At 39.8% G+C, this 14,594-nt stretch overlaps 1 long non-coding RNA gene across 3 annotated transcripts in view; it reads right to left on the minus strand.

Annotated features, from left to right (window-relative positions):
* Positions 1–1,183: 1,183 nt before the first annotated feature.
* LOC144308471 (uncharacterized) overlaps positions 1,184–14,594 on the minus strand; it is a 349,376-nt gene continuing 335,965 nt past the window's right edge. For all 3 annotated transcript variants that reach the window (XR_013374941.1, XR_013374939.1, XR_013374940.1), the window contains 2 exons: positions 11,827–11,899; positions 1,184–1,732 (listed from right to left, as the gene is read on the minus strand). This is a non-coding gene — a long non-coding RNA (uncharacterized LOC144308471). The remainder of the gene's footprint in view (positions 1,733–11,826; positions 11,900–14,594) is intronic.

A 14,594-nucleotide genomic window follows, 5' to 3' on the forward strand; every position in this document is an offset into this window, starting at 1 on the left:
AAAGTAATCATAATAACATCCCTCCATCGTTACAGTTTTATTATTACTCTTTTTTATTATTTATTTTTCTTATTTAAATTCAATTAATATACAATGTATTATTAGTTTCAGAGGTAGAGTTCAGTAATTCATCAGTTGCATATAACACCCGGTGCTCATAACATCCCGTGCCCTCCCTGATGCCCATCACCCAGTTCCCCATCCCCTCACCCACCTCCCTTCCAGCGACCCTCAGTTTGTTTCTTATGATTAAGAGTCTCTTGTGGTTATTTCCCTCTCTGATTTTGTCTTGTTTTATTTTTTTTTCTTCCCTTCTCCCATGATCCTCTGTTTTGTTTCTTAGATTCCTCATATTAGTGAGATCATATGATAATTGTTTTTCTCTGACTTATTGTGCTTAGCGTAACACCCTCTAGTTCCATCCATGTCCTTGCAAATGTCAAGATTTCTTTTTTTGATGGCTGAGTAGTATTCCATTGTGTATCTATATACCACATCTTTTTTTTTTTAAGATTTTATTTATTCATGAGACACAGAGGCAGAGACACAGGCAGAGGGAGAAGCAGGCTCTATGCAAGGAGCCCGATGTGGGACTCGATCCTGGGTCTCCAGAATCAGGCCCTGGGCCGGAGGCGGTGCTAAGCTGCTGAGCTACCCAGGCTGCCCAATACACCACATCTTCTTTATCCATTCAGTGGACATCTCAGCTCTTGTTTGGCTATTGTGGACTATGCTGCTATGAACATTGTGGTGCATGTGCCCCTTTGGATCATAATAACACTTTGACATCTTTTCTTCCAGTTTTTTCTATGCACTTGTAATGAGATCACACAGGATATACAGTTTCGTATTCTTATTTTTTCAATTTATATTATTTTACACACTCTTCCCATGATATTTTCATGATGACTCAAAGAAAATTCCCGATCTTTATAAATATATTTTTAGGGATGCATAATATCACATCATTTGCATGTACTGTATTTACTTACACATCCCCCCACCATTATTTCTAACATTATAAATGATAACATGACAAACAAGTCTGTGCATAATTTTTAGTCTACTTCCCTCCAGACAGACTCTCTCAGAAGGGTAGTGACTGGGTCAAAGGAAACACACATTTTTAAGGCTTTTGTTACATATTGCCAAATTTATTTTCTTTTTCTAAAAAGATGCCTTTTCTGGAACCTCAGTACCCTTCTACCTGTAATGTCCTAGTGCACTTACTTGCTACAGCAGTCTTTCCACATCCATATTTTATTTGTACTTGATAGACATATACATTGCGAAATGATTACCACAATAAGGTTAGTTTACACATACATAACCTCACATAGTTAGCATTTCAGGCATATATTTTTTTTAAACAATTGAAGGGCAAGGCTTAACCTGAAGACCTAAATCTCTAATGGCAGCATTTTACAGTACAGTGGCAACAAGAGAGAGAAGTGTTGAGAGTATGGGAACTTGCTGCCACCTCTTCTCACACAACTAAGTTTTAGGCTGCTGGATTGCTTATATTAATGAGTCACTGATATAAATCTCTCACAGCTCTTGAGGGTTCTAGAATTTCTACTGAAAAGGAGCACTAAAAACCCTTCAACTACAAGACCACTTCTCCTTCACTGTAGCCACTCACTTCCAACGTCAAGGCCCAGATCTAGTCATCACTAAGTACCGGCAGTCCTCGCTGTCCGTGGCAGTGGAGGATGTTGAAAATGAGGGTCAACTGAAACAGTGCAAAGCAATCTTAATCAGTGGGGGAAATTGCAGTTGTTCTTTGACATTTAATTTTTTTGTCAAAATGTTAAAAAAAACTTCACTGCCCATTTCATTATAATTATATAAGGGAATGAAAAAATTGTGAAACTCGTATTTGTTTAGTACACTATAATTTACAACATTAGAAATGTTGACAATTAAAGTGCTTTATTTCTTTGTAAGAAATATATCAAGGGTAGTCTTAACAGTGCTTGCCTTCTTCTTCTCATAACTTCTAATACCAAGAGAACATCTTTTCATGCCTTGGTGAATTGCCATACTCCTTTCAAAGTTTGGATCAGCTTCCCACATTTTATCCTTTGCACACTTAATATTGTGAAATATCACCATGGATTCCTTCAGTGTGACCTCTTGCTGGTGTCACTTCCTTTGGAAAATCTATTCTTTTTGCCACAACTTTCACTTATGTTAGAAACTTCACCTTCACGAAGTTCCTCTGTGTAATTCTACATAAGATCCTCTGCATATCCGGGAGCTCTCGAATGGTGGCAGTGTCAACAATACCATGATCCCACAGGCAGCTGTTTCTTCTATAACTCCATATACCTTTGATTTGAATTTCACTTTAAGCATTATATGTTTTTGTTTCTTTGCTGCACTTTCATCTTTGTTGGCCAATTCCTCCCTTTGTTTGAGTATCCGTTTTTATCAGTCATATGGGTTTATCACTGTGAACAGAGCGGGTGACACACAAGTGTAGGCTTTGCTCTCTCTGTGCACGAACTAAACAACATGAATCACCAATGCCAATCACCAACAGACTTTGAAGGAAGTGACAGGAATGGTCACTGATCAGGATGTGCATCCGTTATTAGGGAGTGAACTGTGGACTGCAAAGACCAATGAGCACAATCTGTACTTCATGCAATTGCACAGTTAATATGTGATGATAACTGAAATTTGAAGCATGTTGTTGGGTGCTGCTGTTATTGAACTAAACGCTGGTAAATCCATGGGTATGGAAACCACACGTCTCACTCCCTTGCAGTTTATTCTGAACAGAGCAGTCAGAGCAATCTTTTAAAAGCAGAAATCGGATCTGACAGTGCCCTGCTCAAAACATATCAGTGACTCTCATTTTCCTCAAAGTAAAAGCCAAAGCCCTTCCTGTGATCGACAAGGCCCTCAGGATCTGCCCCTCCTCTACTACTACTCTTGATCTTCCTCCCTCCCCTCCATCCACACTGGCCTCCTCGCCATTCTATGAACACACCAACCACTCTCCTGTCTCAAAGCCTTCCCGTTGGCTGTCCCATAGACCTAGGTCTCTCTTCCCACAGATGTCCACCTTTCCTTGCATTTTTAAGGTTTTTGAACAAAACTGATTTTCTCATAGAGACCTACGCTAACCACCCACCTTAATCCTGCAACCTGCTTCCTGCTCCTAACACCAGCATGCCTGATCCACCTTGCCTGGCTCTGCCTTTTCTTCTTCCAGTAGCACTTATTACTATCTAACATACTACACAAGTTGCCTAGTTTTAAAATATAAATATTTTAATTTAAACTATAAAATATATTTAATTTAAAATATAAATATTTAAAATATTTATTTATCATTTCTCTCCCCTCGCAATAATGTAAGTTCCACAAAGACAGAAAACTCTACATGTTTGATTCACTGCTGTTTTCCAAGTAGCAAAGATAGTGCTTAGTATATAGTAGGTACAGAGTAAATAAATCTTGACTGTATAAATAGGATAAGCCAACCACTATTCCCAAGCATGTTTTTCTCAAACCACACGTTGCAAATATTTTTCAGAAAATAAGATCACCCTAGGTATATGGCACAAGGATTGAGTTGGGGGGATAAAACCCAAAATAGATACAATGTCAAGCTGTGCCTTGCAGAATAGCCTGAGATAAGGTTAACCCCAGGACATTTATTCAATTAAGTGAGAACATGAAACTTATCACAGTTGCTTTTTTTTTTTTAAAGATCTTATTTGGGATCCCTGGGTGGCGCAGCGGTTTGGCGCCTGCCTTTGGCCCAGGGCGCCATCCTGGAGACCCGGGATCGAATCCCACGTCGGGCTCCCGGTGCATGCACACCCTCAGCCTGTGTCTCTGCCTCTCTCTCTCTGTGTGTAACTATCATAAAATAAAAAAAAATAAAGATCTTATTTACTTCTTCATGAAAGACACAGAGAGAAACAGGCAGAGGGTGAAGCAGGTTCCTCACGGGGAGCCTGATGTGGGACTTGATCCCAGGATCCCTGGGATCATGACCTGAGCCAAAAACAGATGTTCAACCACTAAGCCACCCAGAAGCCTCACTTTTTAAAAAAAGATTATTTATTTATTTATTTGAGAAAGGGAGAGGGAGAGAGAGAGAGAAGGAGCAGGGGAAAGGTAGAAGTAGACTCCTTGCTGAACAGGGAGCCCAATGTGGGACTCGATCCCGGGACTCTGAGATCATGGCCTGAGCCAAAGGCAAATGCTTAACCAACTGACCACCTAGGCACCCCCACAAGTTGCTTTTAAGAGCAGCAAAACTCATTATTCTCTCTTCTAAGAGTTCCAGCCATTTCCTAAATGAACACACCTGTGATTTAAATCTTTTACCAGCTAAAATAGATTTTGGGAAGAGATGTGAATCTTTTCTTAAGCTGGGTCTACTGATTCAAATCCCCAAAGGTATGCATAGCTCCTTTCTAGTTTACCTCAACCCTTAGTGAGGTCCATGGACACTACCAGTATGCTTAAAAGGAGTGCCCCAAGAGTCTTTGACAGCCATCTTCCACACATAAACAGATGGTGGCTTTTCTACCTTTAAGCAAAGGGACTCCTAATCCTCTTCCATTGCTGTTGTTCTAATTATCAGAGAGCATTTCCTCATTCATAATCTACCTGCAAGTGAAGGTCACTTCTCTTCCTCCTACAGAGATTAACTGATCTTCATCTTGATTCATATATTCAACTCTAATTCATCCTTTTCATCCCCGAACTGAATAACACCAATTCATTTTACTTTCTTCATATAGGTCTTATTTTCCAGCCCTTTCAAAGGTCTTTTTCAAAAAAATAATAAAATAATAAAATAAAATAAAATAAAATAAAATAAAATAAAATAAAATAAAATAAAAAAAGATATTTTTCAAAAAAGTTCTCCATCCACTGCATAGGATGATCTTTTTGATGCAGGCCAGGCCAACTTCTCCACTCACTAAGTGATTTCTTGTGGTAGCAAAATTTAGCAGATACTTGTTTATGTATCTGAAGTGTAGATTATCCCCACTCCCTGGGCAACAGTCTGCTCATTCAGAAATGCCTATTTTTGTCTTGAATCAAACTCTCTCTTTCTTGGTGTTAGAAGACACCTAGTTTTGCACCTAAAATATTCCCGAAAACATATCCTGAAGTCCAGTGTTTTCCCCACTTGGAATTTCAGAAATGATTCTGGGAGAAGATGAGGTCTCCATGAGAATATTTTAATTTTATGTTGTTTTGATGCTTATCTAAACAAGACCTTTATGTAGGCATGCTATGAATCATCTGGATGGCCACCTTATAATAAGATTGACCTATGACTCCTGGGCTTGACTCTGTTTTTGATTTAAAGATCAAGGAGATTCCAAGCAGTGATACTTGGATGGTACTGGGCTTATGGGTAAAGAAGAGAAATAAAGGCCAGATGTGTGTTGTAAAAGCAAAGGTTTCATGCTAGTATGAATGGGCAAAAAGGAGGGAAGGATGAGTTACCACTCAGTAGTAAGCATCCCATTTTTTAGATTTAAGCTAATTTAAATAGAATTCCTGCCACTTGCAACCCAAAGGGTCTAAACTAATGCAACTTCTAAATAAAATGTGTAAAGGTTTAAAAGTAGACCTACTAAGAGAAAAGACTTGAATCAATTCTAGGGTCTATCAAACAGAATAGGTGGAATAAACAATGGTATGTATATTCTACCATGGGATGCTCATCAGTTGTAAAAAAGAATGAGGAAACTCTTACTACACTGATATAGAAAATTCTCCAGGATATACTATTAAGCAAAAAGTGCATGATGCAAAACAGTATATATAGTATGCTGCCATTTGTGTAAGAAAGGGGTACAAACACAGATATTTACTTTCGTATCATAAAGAATCATTGCCTATAGGGTTGGGGGGCAGGGTAAATGGTACTATAGGTGAGACCTAAGCCTTTTCTGGGATTCCTTGTTACATCACTTTGACTTTTGAACCATGTAAATGCATTACCTATTCAAAACCATAATAACAGCAAACATATCAACAGATTATTAGAGGGAGATATCTGTTTCCAGCGAGCTAGGAAATATAACCCCTCATTAATTTTTCCCTCAGACACTCTTTTCTGTAATCTATTTCTAGTATTTGCTATTTTTTCCCCGTTACAGTTGAGTACAGTTTTCTACCTGAGAATGTCCAGAGCAGCTGGTTGCCTCAACAAACTCATCTCTTCTGAGAACAGTTTGAATAAATCCAACCAGAAAGTAAATTATGTATGTTTTCAACCTTCAGTTGGAATTAGAGTGAATTAGAGTATTTAGATAAAATTTGAATCCCATTAGTCCAGTTATTAAAAGGATAGTAATATTATATCTTTGTTGATCACATTTGAATAGGAAGGGACTACCAAAATATTTTTCTACACTGAATTAATTGTCCCCAACCAAGGTAGATAATAGTTAAGTCTAAGTCAGCTGTCATCATTTCAACATAACTTTTGCCTTTTTGTTGATTACTCAACATTTGGATTTCTTGGGTAAATCTTGCTTTGTTAATAACACCTTTGAACAAAATTTTACAGTATTCTTATTCATTTGGAGCTTTGACTTCATCTACAGTAAGTGTTCTTAACCTAGGATCCACAGATAGAAGTCAGAGGACCTATTAACTTGAGTAGGAAAAATTACAGCTTTACTTCTACTAACCTCTGACTGAGATTAAGCAGTTCCTTTTGTTATGGTATAAGCAACAGACCAAAGTAATATCAGCAACACCTATGACTTGGTCACCAATAGAAATCACAGATATTTTCCTATCACTTTAGACTTGTAGATATTTCAAAATATCATTATGTTCATTACCACTTCAAAATTATAATAGTTGTTAAACCTACCAATAGATCTTATTTACTAAGTTCATAAAGATAAATCTGTATCTCTATATAAGACTGTATTACAGATTTTCAAATAGTTCGATAACTTTTTCCATGTGATTATCTTCTTGGTAGTCCCACGTATTTCATTTTTGAAATAAGTGTAAATCTCCATGACCTTGGATTAGGCAATGGCTTCTAAGACATGACACCAAAAGTGTAAACAACTATAGAAAAAGTAGATAAATTGGACTTCATTAAAATTAAAGACTATTATGATTCAAATGACACCATTAAGAAAGTGAAAAGACAAGCCACAATATGGAAGAGAATACTTGCAAATCATATATCTGACAAGAGACTTGTTTCTACAACATATAAAGAATTCTTACAAACCAATAATAAAAAACGACAACCCAATTTTAAAATGGGCAAAGCATTTGAATATACATTTCTCTAAAGATATACAAGTGGCCAACAAGCACATGAAAAGGTGCTCAAAATCATTAGCCATTAGGGAAATGCAAACCAAAGCCACAATGAGATACTACTTTACACCCACTAGGATTGCTATAATTTTTATTTTATTTGTTTTTTAATTTTTATTTTTTGTATACTTTCTATTGGAGTTTGATTTGCCAGCATATAGTATAACACCCAGTGCTCATCCCGTCAAGTGCCCCCCTCAGTGCCCGTCACCCAGTCACCCCATCCCCCCACCCACCTCCCCTTCCACCACCCCTTGTTTGCTTCCCAGAGTTAGGAGTCTCTCATGTTCTGTCTCCCTCTCTCTGATTTTTCCCACTCAGTTCCCCTCCTTTCCCCTATGATCCCTTTCACTATTTAAAAAAAAATTTTTTTTATTGGAGTTCAATTTGCCAACATACAGCATAACACCCAGTGCTCACCATCAAGTGCCCCACTCAGTGCCCGTCACCCAGTCACCCCCACCCCCTGCCCTCCTCCCCTTCCACCACCCCTTGTTCGTTTCCCAGAGTTAGGAGTCTCTCATGTTCTGTCTCCCTCTCTGGTATTTCCCACTCATTTTCTCTCCTTTCCCCTTTATTCCCTTTCACTATTTTTTATATTCCCCAAATGAATGAGACCATATAATGTTTGTCCTTCTTCGATTGACTTATTTCACTCAGCATAATACCCTCCAGTTCCATCCACGTCGAAGCAAAGGTGGGTATTTGTCGTTTCTAATGGCTGAGGAATATTCCATTGTATACATAGGCCACAGCTTCTTTATCCATTCATCTTTTGACGGGCACCGAGTCTCCTTCCACAGTTTGGCTATTGTGGACATTGCTGCTATAAACATTGGGGTGCAGGTGTCCTGCCGTTTCACTGCATCTGTATCTTTGGGGTAAATCCCCAGCAGTGGATTGCTATAATTTTTAAAAAGTCAATAGCAAGTGTTGGCAAGGATGACAGAAATTGGAACCCCACATTGCTGGTGGCAATGTAAAGTGATGCAGTCACTTTGGAAAACAGTTTGGCAGCTCTTCAAAAGGTTAAACATAGTTATCACATTTACCAGCAATTTCTACGTATATGCCTAGGAGGAAGGAAAACACATGTCCACACACAAACTTGTATACAGGTGTTCATAGCAGCAGTTTTCATAATAGCCAAAAGGTGGAAATAACCCAAATGTCCATCACCTGGTGAATAGGTAGACAAAATGTGATATTTCCATATACTAGACTTTGATTCTGCCAAATAAGCCAAACACAAAAAGACAAATATTGTATGATTGGGCATACGTGAAGTAACCCCAACAGATTCATGGAGACGGAAGTAGAATAGTGATTACCAGGGACTGGGGGAGAGGAGAATTGGGTATTATTGTGTAAAGGGTACAGATGATGAAAAATTCTGGAGATGGTTAGTGGTGATGGTTGCATAACAATATGAACATACTTAATGCCACTGAACTGTATACTTAAAAGTGGTTAAATTGGTCAATTCTAAGTTATGCATATTTTACCACTATAAAAAAAAAAGGAATGAAGTACTGATCCATGCTATCGTGTGAATGAACCTTGAAGACACCATGCTAAGTGAAAGAAGCCAGACACAAAAGCCACATATCACATCATCCCATTTATATGCTATAACCAGAATAGGCACATCTATTAGTGCTAGAAAGTAGACTGGTGGTTGCCCGGGGTTGGGCAGTGGTCTGTTTCTCCCTGACACTTCTGCTCTCCAAGAAGGCACTGCTGCGGAGGTGACATCTCTCGATCTCTTTTGCTTGCTTGCCCTCCAAACATGGAACCTACCACCAACCTATGGGTGAGTTGGAGCAAGAGCCATTGGAGTCTGTCATGACAAGGGCAGAGCCTTTGCCCTACAAGTGGGAGCTGAATACAGGAAGGGAGCACCAATCCTCTTGGCTGCAGCTCCCTGAATAGTGGCTCTGCAACATGGGGTTGGGGTGATGAGCCTGCCTTTTTTCTTTTTTAAGATTTTATTTATTTTTAAATAGAGAGACAGAGAGACAGAGAGAGCATGCATGAGTAGGGGAGGTGCAGAGGGAGACGGAGAGAGAGAGAACCCTGAGCCAACTCCGAGCTGAGTGCAGGGCCCAACGCAGGGCTCGATCTCACAACCCCAAGATCATGACATGAGCCAAAACCAAGAGTCGGATGCTTAACCAACTAAGCCACCCAGGCACCCCAGAGCCTGCCTTTCTGGTTGTGAAATAGTAGCCCTGGACTAGAATCTGGGGCAGAGGGAGCCCTCATCTTCTTAGCCACATCTAGGGACGGAGCTGCTATAAGTGACCTGGGGTAGGGTAGGGGATGGGAGCAGGTTTGGCTTAAATGACACAGAGTCTCACTTTTCTTACCAAGATTTAGTAGATTTTCTTGAATAAACATTTCTCCATTTTCTTTATGCCTTGAGACAATTTCCGGAGACTTTAAATATTTGTGTGTGTGTCTTAAAACATGATTTTTACCCTAATGGGTAAATGGTTGTTTTGCAGGGGGAATGTGCCAAACTTCTCCCACCACCATTCCAGAAGTCTCTCTTCCAATTTTTTTTAACTTATTTTTTTCTTGCCTAATTACATCAGCCAATATGTCCAGAATAATGTTAAATAGTAATAGTAAACAGGCGGGTCTTGTTCCATACTTTAAAGAGGAAGGAAGGTTTAATTTGAATGACTCTGTCAGAAGGACAAACATTATATGGTCTCATTCATTTGGGGAATATAAAAAATAGTGAAAGGGAATAAAGGGGAAAGGAGAAAAAATGAGTAGGAAATATCAGAAAGGGAGACAGAACATGAGAGACTCCTAACTCTGGGAAACGAACTAGGGGTGGTGGAAAGGGAGGTGGGTGGGGTGTGAGGGTGACTGGGTGGTGGGCACTGAGTGGGGCACTTGATGGGATGAGCACTGGGTGTTATGCTATATGTTGGCAAATTGAACTCCAATAAAAAAAAAAAGAATGACTCTGTCATTAAAGCTTAATTGCACCAAAAAGCCCTAAGGGACAGAATTTTGGGCCCTCTGCCTTAAGGAGCCATAATCAGAATTCAGAGTCCCTAAAGCATGCGAGGTACCCTGCACGCTGAGAAGAGTAGCTCCTTGTTTAGGGTGGTTTGTTCACAAGCAAAGGGAAACCGTTCCAAAGGGATTTCTTGCTTCTGGTTTGACCTCAGGTGACTTCTCTTGGCTTAAACGTTAGGTCCTCCGCTAAGCACATCTTTTAAGTGACCATGGCCTGGGGCTGCCAATGAATAACAGCTTAAGAGACCCTGCTTAACAAATATGTCCTCTCTCTCCTGTCTAATCAGCCTATTCTCCACTGGTTCATTCCCTTGGTCAACAACATGCTCAGGTTTTAAGTAGCCTGAAATGACCTTCCCTTGTGGCTGCTCCTCTTGAGTTACCATCATCTCTCCCTTTTGTTTCATGGTCCATGTTGAAAGGGTCCCTTTCTCTTTACTGCCTCTACTGACCTACCTTCACTTGCTACTTAACCCCTCATTTAACTCATCCCAAATTCCCTGAGGTCTCTAAAAGTGACTTCCTAATGGCCTCATCTCTGTCTTCATTTTCTAGATCTTTTTACTGCAATTGACCCTATGGACTACGTCTTCCACTTTCAAATTATTTTGCCTCCCTCGGCTTCATTGGCAGTGTGCTCTCTATCCCCCTCTGTCCATTCCTTCGGGTTCCTTTGCTGGAGTTCCTTTGGAGTCGTTCCCAAATTCTCAGTAAGTATGGCTTGGCTTCTCCTGTATTATGTCCTGGTGACATCCACCTCCCAGGGACCCTGGGAAAGCACTATCTGTGCTTTGCAATTAAAAAGAAAATAAATAAAAAACATTTTTGGATCCTAAACATATGACTTGCGATCTGATATCTCTCCTGAACAATTCCTTGTTTCTTAACTGCCTCTCAAACATTTCTATCTCGGTACATCCTCCAGAGAAGAGAAATGAGCACTTGCCACATGCTAGATATTGTGCTAGGTACTCTATGTATATGCTCTCATTTAATCATCTCACTAATCCCAAAGTAGATATTATTGCCCCAAATCTATAGATACGGAAAATGAGAGTCAGAAAGAAAAATTCCTTACCAAAAGCCAAACCCACGTGTTTCCAATTTCTATCACCATGTTCTTTTTGAAAACTCACGACTACAAGTTATGGGCAATATATTCTAAAACCAAACTCATGATTCCCCTCTACTCCAAAACCAATTCTTCCTCCATCTTTTTGTATTTCTGCTGATGATGCCATCATTGCTCCATTCAGCCACACTGGAAATTTCAGAGTCCTCTTCAACTTCTTTCTCTTCTTCTCTGCCCACATCCAACCAGTGATCCTGTGTGGCACTGCCTTTTGATTCTCTCCCATCTGCCCTTCTCCTTTGTAAACCAATTTGTACCACCCTGATCCATGCACCTCAAGTGCCTACGGAACTGATTTTGTGGTATCTAACTTTGCTTACCTTCTACTTGTACTGTCCAATCCATTTGTCCATCTTCCTCTAAGGCAAGTTCCATCGGTCTCTGTTTTCCCATCTGGAGATGAAAGGATTGGTTGTATTGTAAAAGAGGCTCCCAACTTTTTCACGACTCAAGACCCCCTTTTCTTTTGTTTTTAATTTGTGGAGCCCATGATTAGAAAAAAAAATTCTAATGTTAAAATTTTCATTTGCTAAGAAACAATTAACTTGTTTTCCCATTAAAAAAAAAATAATCGGGGCACCTGGGTGGCTCAGTCGGTTGGGCATACGACTCTTGATTTCAGCTCAGGTCCTGATTGCAGGGTCATGGGATCAAGCTCCTGATCTCAGGGTTGGGCTCCGTGCTCAGCAGGGAGTCTGCTGGAGATTCTCTCCCTTTGCGCCTCCCCCTGCTCCTACTCTCTCTCTCTCTTCTCTCTCTGTCTCTCTAAAATAATAAATAAATAAATCTTTTTAAAAGTAAAAATAAATAATCAGACTTCATAACTGCCAATTAATGCTTCTGATCAGTGCCCCAGTTTGATTAATTCTAACCCCAAACAAATAACATTCATGCTGCAGTTGAAATGTACAGCCTTATTATGGAGAGGTGCATGGCTCCCTGTAGTCTTTCTGAAATCTTGACAACCCCTCGAGAACCCTCGGTGTGATTGCCATGCCTCCTGGATGGTGACCACTGGGTAAGTAATCTCTAAGGAATCTTTCAGCCCTGCCAGTCTGTGATTCCTAAAGTACAGCACTGATCATGTATCTCCCCTGTTGATTATCCTGTAAGGGCTCCCCATTGCCTCCTAAATTAACTACAAACTACTTAGCCTGGAATTCAAAGCCTGCCACGCTCCAGCCCTAACATAATGTTTTTTTAAATTGTGAGCTGACAGCCGTGCTTGCATGAGCAACAAACTATTAAGTGCAAGCATACATGCAGAGTTTACTGTTCTAATCACAAATAAAACTGACAACAAAGTTAATCTGACACATACTTAATGATATACCTAATGGTTATTGTGTTGGGTGGTAATTAGTCATAAATGGTAAGCAGTTCGCATAAATGATTGTAATTAGTATTACTTTTCCACACTCAGACCAATTTTTCCAGTTTCCTTCCATACTATTAGTTCTTCAGCATCCCTAATCAGCATCCGTGCTGACAATTTTCGCTGATACCATGTACCATTTAATCATCATCATCACATACATGCGCACACTCTTCCATACATTATGAGACAAAAGGTCTTGGCTCTTCCTCTCTAGCAGCTGAGGTTTTGCTGTGCTCCCACCCCCACTGCCTCCTGGGACTGAGGTCCCCATGATAGGGTCACGTGCTTTGTCTCCTTTCTCCTGCCCAGCCCCCAACCCCAAGCCCAAAGCCTCTTCTACTCATCCCTATACTTGGGGTGTTCTGAGTGGCTCATCTCTATTTCAACCCCAGAAAGCTGGTAGCTGCAGAAACTCATTCCCTTACAGCTATATTGTTTTTGGAGAGCAGAGGAAAAGCTACATTACATTTCCTGGGTTGTGCTGATGCAAGAGGAAAGGTCAATGAGAGAAGGGCCTTTCAGGGTTGTCAGTCCCGGATAGAAAGCATAATAAAGGGAGGTGGCAGCCGCTGGGGGCTCAGAGAGGAGAGATGTATTTACATCAGAATATGGTCATGGCTAAAACTTCATAATTGCAAACACAGGTATTAAAATGAAGGCAAATAAGATCTCAATTATGCAGTTATTTGAAAATATTCCAGGTATTTCTTAAAGTCTGTACTCGTCTTTGCTATATTATGTGCAAAGGCTCCTGAACCAGAAGTCAGAAGAGCAGGAGAGCAGTACTGCACAGGTTTCCCTTACTGGCTCACTGTGGGACAGTGGGCAAGCCAATGGCCTCTCTAATTGTGCATCTGTAAAATGGGTTTTAATCCCAATGGTGCTGCTGTTTGACTAGGTACCCAGTCTTAAAACCTCGGAGACATCCTCAGGGCCTGCTGCCATGCATACCTCATCTCATTGGCCACCAAGTCCTGTATACGCTGGTTCCTAAATAATTTGAAGCAACCTGCTTCTCTCTATCCTTACCGCCAGCATCTGAATTGAGGCCCCCATCATCTCTCATCTGGACCACTGTGATAGCCTTCTAACTGGTCTCATTTCCATTCGTGCTATTTTCAAATCCATTCTCCTCATGGCACATAGCATGATCACTTTGTAAATTTATTTAAAATTTGCATAACATAAAATGAAGCATTTTAAGCATGCAATTCAAAGGCATTTAGTACATTCCCAGTGTTAGGCAACCATCACTTCTATTTAATTCCAAAACACCTTCATCACTCCAAAAGGAAATCCCATACCCATTAAGCAGTCACTACCCATTCTCCCTTACCCCAGCTCTGGAAACCACTAATCTGCTTTCTGTTTCTATAGATTTACCAATTCTAGATTATTTAATATACATGGAATCATATAATATGTGACCTTTTCTCTTTGGTTTCTTTTGATCAGCATGTTTTAGAGGTTCATCCATGTTGTAACATGTATCACTATATCATTTCTTTTCAAGGCCAAATAATATTCAATTGTATGGGTATACCATATTTGTTTGTCTACTCATCAGCTGATAGACACTTGTTATTCTTTCCCATCTTGAGGCTAAAGTGAGTAGTGCTGATATGAACATTTGTATGCATTCATTTGCTTAAATATGTTTTCAATTCTTTTTTTAAAATACACTCTTAAGTCTTATATTTATTTAAAGAT

The sequence above is a fragment of the Canis aureus genome, chromosome X, assembly GCF_053574225.1.
Source record: "Canis aureus isolate CA01 chromosome X, VMU_Caureus_v.1.0, whole genome shotgun sequence".
Taxonomy (NCBI): Eukaryota; Metazoa; Chordata; class Mammalia; order Carnivora; family Canidae; genus Canis; species Canis aureus.